The following is a 7,577-nucleotide window of genomic DNA, read 5'->3' on the forward strand; positions in this document are numbered from 1 at the left end:
TAAGCTATGGTTTGAACTGTTTTGTTTTTTTTTTTTATTGGGTTTTGTTTATGCCTTTGGGTTTTAACTGTGCTGCGTTTTGTTCACGAGATTGAAATGAGAGTTCTCCCTGGCTGAAGCCTTCCAGTAAATGATTCATTTTTAATAATGGTTGTTTTTTTTAATAAAAATTAAAAATAAAATCAAAAATATAAATACGACAAGTGATGATAATGCTTGTTTGGGTTTTTGTTTGGTTTGAATTGCCTGATGGCACAGTTTAACCACCTGAGCACTGGGATGGAGGGAGGTCAGATTTGGCCGGATCAGTATTAAGAGGTCTAATAGTTACTTGAGTGGAATGGCAAAGCGTTTCTCCTCTCCGAGCCTGGCCTGTCATAATTTTTCGGCAGTGCTTTCATGAGCAGTCGCTGTCAGGCACTTCAGGGAGCACAGGGCAGCCACGCGCATCCTTCCAGCTGGATGCTCGGCCACCCTCGCCGACAGCTGGAGCTCAGCGCTCCATGCCATGATGCTGACAGCGCTTATTCACCCCATCAGGGCTTTATACTCACTCCCTGGGCAGTTATTACCTTGGTGGCACCCAGAATTATGAGGCAAAAAAAAAAGTGTCTCAAGTGCAGAATACAAAAACCCCCAGTTGTTTTGTTTGCTCTGGCTGAGAAATATGCTGGTAGTTTTTCTTCTGTTGAAAGCCCAAATTGAAATCCCGTATGCTCTGAGCCATCTGCATAACAGAAATGTACGAAAAATAATCAAGCTCTTCTTTTATTTCCATTCCCCAACCTCTCATCTCATGTTTTTATTTTTCTGGCATGATGCAGACCTGTTATTTAAGGCTGGAGTGGTGATGGGGAGCCCTTTGAGCCACCTATTCCCAGCAGCCCAAGGAAGAGGAGTTGTATCAGGGGACTGGCTCCTGGGGGGGGCTCAGCTTTTTGTAATTAGAATAATTAATTAGTACCTCCTACAAAAGCGTGAGAGAGAGAAAGAACCCCCTTGCATCTTGCTCAGTAGTAGCATGTGCAATTGCAAGGGCAGAGGCCTGCCTTTTTTTTTCTTCTTTTTTTGTTCTCCTTGATGCTTCATGACTAAGTGATAGAAAGTTCTTCACAACTTGGGAAGGTGGAAAGTAGATCTGATCCTCATCTAGGTGAGTGCCCCTTGCTGGTACCTTCTTGGTGTCTGGCCAGGTGACTAAGTGTTTCTTTGCAAAATGAAACCATTTTAGATGGGAGTAGGGGAAACTTTGCTTAAGATGTGCTTAGTAACTACAAGAAGTCCTATCTGTTGAGAGAGCTGGTTTCATCCCCTGGGAATACAGCCTGGCTTTCCACTGTGTGGTTTAGGGGCAGGTGCTGGGGCTGGTGGTGCCGCAGCGATGGTCTCCTTCGCATTTTGCATATGGCCTGACTTTGCCAGGCTTGCTTTGATGGGGACACCAGGTTTACGAGTCCCAGCAGATAGAGGAGTGTTAGCGTCTCAATCCAATTCCCTTTTTGCTTTATCCCATTGCTTATCCTTCCTGGCTCTCCGGCAGCGCTCCCTCCCTCGCTCCTCCCGCTGCCTGCTCCATCCCCCAAGCTGCTGTGGGGTGCCAGCAGCAGCTCCCTGCGGTGCTGCGGGTGCAGGGCTGGTGTCCCTCTTGTGTTGCCTCTCTAATTTCCCCAGGATCCCACATCCGAGGAAGACATCCCAGGGTGCCTTCCCATGGGCTCTCTGCTTGGAAGCTCCCCAGGGCTTTGGTGTCTCCAGATGACAGTTCATGTTGGTGGAAGCTCTTGAGATGAATTAATTCCCTCCCTTTCCCTGCTCCAAGTTGGTTTCTCACCATACTGTGCTCAGGGAGGGTTACCCAGATGGCTTAGATTAACGGCAATGCTTGAGCTGCTTTAGTTGATCAGCAGGGACTGCATCTCTCACTTTGATTCAGTGACACTTTGGGGATGTTTTCCCCCCTGGATATTCATTCCTGTACCTTCACTCCTGTGAAGCGAGCGAGCATGGGTGCTGGCAGTCATCCCACCAAGGGGAGCGAGATGTTATGCTTCAGCTTTCAAGGGGAGCAAACAGAGGAAGCAAGAGGAAAGCAGCTGAAAGATGGGGAAATAAGGAGTGCTGAGATGATGGGAATATAAAATTTGTCTGTCGCTTTCTAAAGAAATATTTTTTAAGGGTTTTTTTTTTAATGTGACAGAAGGTGGAAGTGAAAGGAAGAAGGAAGTTGCTGTTGCTGAGGAGAAACATAACTCCCGTGGGGAAGTGCTGGCCGAGGAGCTCCCGCGAGCCTGGCTGGATGTGGGAACCTGAGGGATGTCCCAGCCGAGGGCTGTGGTGGGATGGAGAAGCTGGGGCTCCCCTGGGTACCCATCCCATCCCACCCTGCAGCTCCAGGAGTCTCCAGACAGCAACACACTGGGGGTGAGGAGGGAGCAAAACCTGATTAAGGTGCTGCTGGGCGAGGGTCTGGGCTGCTGCGGAGAACCTGGGGCAGCCCTGGGACAAGCAGCGTTTAGGATTAGCTTTCCTGTGGCAAATACCACCGAGGTGTTCAGCACATAACCATATTGCACCAGTGGTTTTTGGTTTTTCACGTTGTCAGAGGATTTCCACCTGAAACCAAGAGTGTGTGGGTGCATGCCACCATGAGCTCCAACCAGGCTGTCCTCTGCAGGAAATCTCTTCAGGGCTGGGGCAAAAAGAGCCAAACTGAGAGCAAAGAAGAGCCTTTTGGAGGAGAATATTGCTTTTTTCCTCCTTTGGAGTCAAGAGTGTTTTTCTATTGAAAATTTGCAGGAATGTGCAGCCGCCCTTGTTTACTCTTTTAGAATAATGATTCCTTCACTTGCAGTGGCTGCAGTTCAACAAAATAATTAAATATATGCAGAAATCCATTTAGGAAAAATACAGCTTCTAAGCGTGTGCTCTAAGTCCTGAAATCCCACCAACGCCTAGTGACCATGGCCGGGTTGATGCTGGTGGGCAGCTCCTGTGCCGGCTGAGCACCAGTGCTCTCCTGGGTTGGAGCAGTAAAAAGAAAGCAGCACCTCTGGAGGGCTGGAAAAGCAAATGTCGAATGTGAAATACTGCGTTTTGGGAAGCTTAATGTGGTGGTTTTTCTCATTTAAATCTTAAGAGCCAGAGATGCTTTTCTAGAAAATTCTTTTACTTTCCAGTGGCCTTCTGCAAATATACTTAAAGCAAGAGAAAAAGCAGCGCTGTGCTTTGTCCCGGGAGAGATGTCACATGCAGCGCCGTACTGGAAAACACGTGCTCTTCCAGCATCGTGGAAATCTCGGAGCACTCTTTGCTTGGCTTACGAAAGAGATTGGGAGTTGACCTGCCCCAAGTGCTGGGGCTTGGGAGGGGAGTCAGGCTTGGAGGGCTGCGAGGTGGGTGACGGCAGCTCCCTGCGCCTCGTTACATGAAAATTGGAAAGGCAAAAGCCTTCGTGTGTGTCAAAGGGCAGGCAGAGGCTTGAATGAAGTGAAGGCATCGCAGCCAGATGTGCTGCAGAAGGGTGACCCCTGAAAGTCAAATCTGAAGGCAAGGGTGAAGCCACCCACGTGCCATCACTGGAAGAAATTGTACTCCCTGCTTTTCTGCTGTACACACATTCTTGCTTCTGCGTGATTTATTGGAAAGCCATTGCACCTGTTAGCTGTTGTCTCGGGAGGAGCAGAAAGAAAAACTAAGGGTAATATTAGTGCTGGTGAAAGATAGGCTCAAAGGAGCAATCTGCATTGGAGGCATCCAGCTGTGGATCAGGCAACTCTTGCATTTTTTTTTTCTTCCAAGTCCTTTTCAGTGACATATTTGAGAGATTTTGCAGAAATCTGTAAATTCCCCAAAGAAAAATATTTAGGGGGACTTTCTTTCCAACAATGAATGATGCCTTACTGTTTCTTAATATTTTTTTATGATTAAATACTTTGCAAAAGCTCATCACTTTTCCTAGGAGAAGTCATTTGGTGTGAGAGGAGAGGGGTATCAAGTGTCCAGTGAGTCATGCAGCACTCTGTGCCACATGAAGGCATCCTCTTGCTAAGGTAGAATAACTTTCCTAAGGATCAGTTATTACCTCCTGGAAAGGAAGGTGACAAGAAGGGTCTGTTTGTCGGATGCTGCCATTCACAATACTGTAAAATTCTTTACAGAATTGCTGTGAGTTGGCCCAGGCACATCTCTGTCCTGGTACAATTACCCGTGACTTTTCTGTAGCTTTTCAGAGAGCTTGACTGCCTGTTAGCCTTTTGACTTGCCACCTGTCTCTTCTTTCTCTGTTCAGTCTATCTTTCCAGTGGGACTTCACCGGACTCCTGAAGTCACACCTTCATTTTTTTTTCATGTGCAGCTTGTGCATCGGAAAAATGTAAAGTTATATTTTAACTGCTACTTCTGGGAGAATAATCAAAATCTGTTTCGAAAATAATTGTGCAGAAGCTGGAGGCATTCTGAGGGCATTTGTTGAATTTCTGGTTTTGTGAAGGCAGGAGGATGAATTAATGAATTTCAGGATTTCCACCAGTGCTTCTGTGTACCTTGTCTAGCTCTCTGCCTTTGTTTCAAAGTTTACAATTGGGATAAGTGACCTTTTTTAGCCACTGTTAGGTGGAAATCCCACATAACCCCCACGTGTTACAACACTACCTTTGTACACGCAGCACTTCTGGAGTTACCAACCTCCATGAAGAGCTGGAGGATGGTTCTGAAGAAAGGCGAAGTATCATGACAACTGTGACAGCATTTGTGACTTTATAATTAAGGCTGATTTTATAATACTGGTCTGAAGACACATCCTTTTGCTGTAAGCTGTAGGCATCCTAATCCCTGTACCCAACATGGTTTGTGTTCTAGCAATGTTGTCAGTGCTGTTTGTGGCTTTGGACATGGGATAGGCTCGAGTGGTGATGCGGCTTCCAGCTTGGAGCTGCAACCTCAGGGTTCAGGCTGTGGGTCTGGCTGGACAGGGTGTCCTACCAAGTCTGGCTATGCCTGGTCCTACTCCTAGGCAGATAATAGATCCTCATCCTTCTCATCATGCAGAACCCAAAGCACTCAAAGATTTACAGACTCATCCCTGACAATGGTACGTCCATCCCTGCACTCAAGCCAAAGGGACCCGATTTTGCAATCTTTGCTCACATGAATAGTAGTGACACACCCCATTAATCATCCCCGTGGACATGCACTGGCACCAGCAAGTGATTAAACTAGCAAAAGTGGCTGGTTCCCTTCCTTAGCTCGTAACTAAAGAGCAGGAAAAAGTGGAATAAATAAACCAAAGCTGCAGAGTAGTCACGCAAGGCAAAGGGAACCGAGGAACATCAGCAGAAAGTGCTCCAGGACAACACCATCTGCGAGCACTTGAGGTTCAGGAAATGCTGCTCTTTAAGAAGTTCATGGTGCTGTTGCATACAGCAGGAAACAGACTGGGGGTGAGGCTCTACAATTATGCCTTTTATTTGCTCAGCATATTTTGCCTCTTTTTACGTAAAACCAGCAAATGAGGAACTTGAAGTCGCTTTTCCCATAAAAGCTTTTGACTGCAGAATTGTTTATGGGCTTTCTTCTTTGGGGCTGCTTCTACCTTACATTCTTGCTGCTGTTACCCTGAAATCTAGGGAAACGGTAATAAAATGACCTGTGCTCCAAGCTTCTCTGAAATGCCTGTGCTCTCAGTTGAGGCCCTAAAAGATGGGACACTGTGAGCTGTATCAGAGCTGAACCATGACCCCAGTAGTACTGGTTGAGCTGTGCAGCTCAGACATGGTCCTGTGCTGTGCCCAGAGAGTTCCTGCTGGAGATTTGGGAGATTCTTTCCATTGCGTGTGCAGACAGGGCAGGAAAGATGCTCACCCGTTCCTGACCGCCTAGGCTTGGGCACGGGAACTGTGCTTGCCAAGAGGTCCCAGCTGTGAGGCTGGTGTCACTGGGGCACAGTGGGTTCTGGGGCTGCCCTGGCTTTACACAGTGAGGAGGCAAGAGGTAGTGTTAAGGAGGCAAAAAACAGACAGTTTGGGGGAAAGCAACTCACTGGCAGACATGTCCTCTCCACCTGCCATTCCTCTGAGTAATCTCTCTGCTGCTAAGTACCTTTACGGTAAAAAAGGGCAGCTGCTGTTTCAGGTTAGTGGTTTCTGAGGCAATACCATTGCCTCATTGTTTATCAGGTTTCCTGACTCCTCAGGGTGAGCTGGCTCATTGGGAAGCCGTGTTCTCCTCTTCCTCCTCCGCCTGTCACCGGGTGATGGCACTGAGGGTTGAAAGCATGTCCACGCAGGACGCTGTGTGGCAACCATGCAAAACTCTTGCTGAGTCCGAGATGCTGACATGTTTGAAGGCATTTTTTTTTTAAGGATTGCAGCAGTCCAGGTTATATAGGAGGCTATTTAAAAAAAGATGGGAAGAAATTGGCCCTGGGAAGCCCTGAAGTGAGGTGGTGGCTGCCTGGGGAGAAATAACCTGCCTTTGGTTCAGCAGAGGTGAATGCTTCGGAAAGCTGTGGGCAGATGTGCCTGGGAAATCAAAGTTGTCTTCATCTGGGCTCTTCCTCCTGCCCTTCATTCCAACTTGCTTAGCTTTAGGTCATATTAACAAGAATCAAGGGAAACTGAGGCTGGGTGTACCAGGGAGAGCACAAAATGCTGGGCTGCGTGGGGCCGATGGGCAGGGACGGATGCTCGGCGTGGAGCATGTTTCTGCACCGCACAACCTGGGGATGCTCGAGGGCATTGGGGAGTGAGGGAAGCACAATGAGTAATGCTTGGAGTAGGTGGTCCCAGGCCTGCTGACCTAATATTCCTCCCAAGCTACTATATTTGGGTACCACAAGCAAGTGATTTTACTTTCCTGGTTAAAAACAGGTCCCCTAAAGTTATGCTGCTGGCTGCTAACCCTCGCCTCGCAGCACATGCGGCTCGCCGAGCAGCAACCCTTCTTCTCCCGTGGGTCACCTCGGGTGGCGCGAATTCTGTGAAGGACTGCAGAGCCGCATTGCTCGCCGTTTAATTGTAACCAGATTCTCCTAGAAATGTCTGCTGAAATATTTATAAATATTATAGCCAGCAGCTGCTAATGCCAAACAGGAAATTTTAAGCTGAACAAACTTTTCCACGTTTCTAAGTGGGAAAAGTAAACTGTAGCTAAGACCAGTATTTAAAAAAAAAAAAAAAAAGCCTAAATAGCAACAAGCTTCCACTGTTCCATATCCTGACAGAAGTTCATGATTTCTTGAAGTCTAGGTCCCTTCCAGCTAGGCAATTTTCTATAAGCAGTATGTCTGCACAGTGTTATAGAAGGTGGCTTTAAAAAAGAAAATGGGGTTATACCTCACCACAGGCAGTTGTGCTGTATGATGTGACAGCCCTGCGTCATGGTACAGTTTTTACATTAGGGTCATCTCACGGCAGGAAAGGGCCATTGGGAAGCTTCCAGTAATGGTACATATGTTGTACCTGCTCTCGTGGTAGCTATCAGTCTTGGGGGACTGGCATTTTAAGCTGTTGGTTAATGTAATTTCAAGGGGAAAAAAAATAAATACAGAACTTGAATGGAAAGCAATGAGCCAGGGATGA

The sequence above is a fragment of the Haliaeetus leucocephalus genome, unplaced genomic scaffold (assembly GCF_000737465.1).
Source record: "Haliaeetus leucocephalus isolate CR32 unplaced genomic scaffold, Haliaeetus_leucocephalus-4.0 Scaffold656, whole genome shotgun sequence".
Taxonomy (NCBI): Eukaryota; Metazoa; Chordata; class Aves; order Accipitriformes; family Accipitridae; genus Haliaeetus; species Haliaeetus leucocephalus.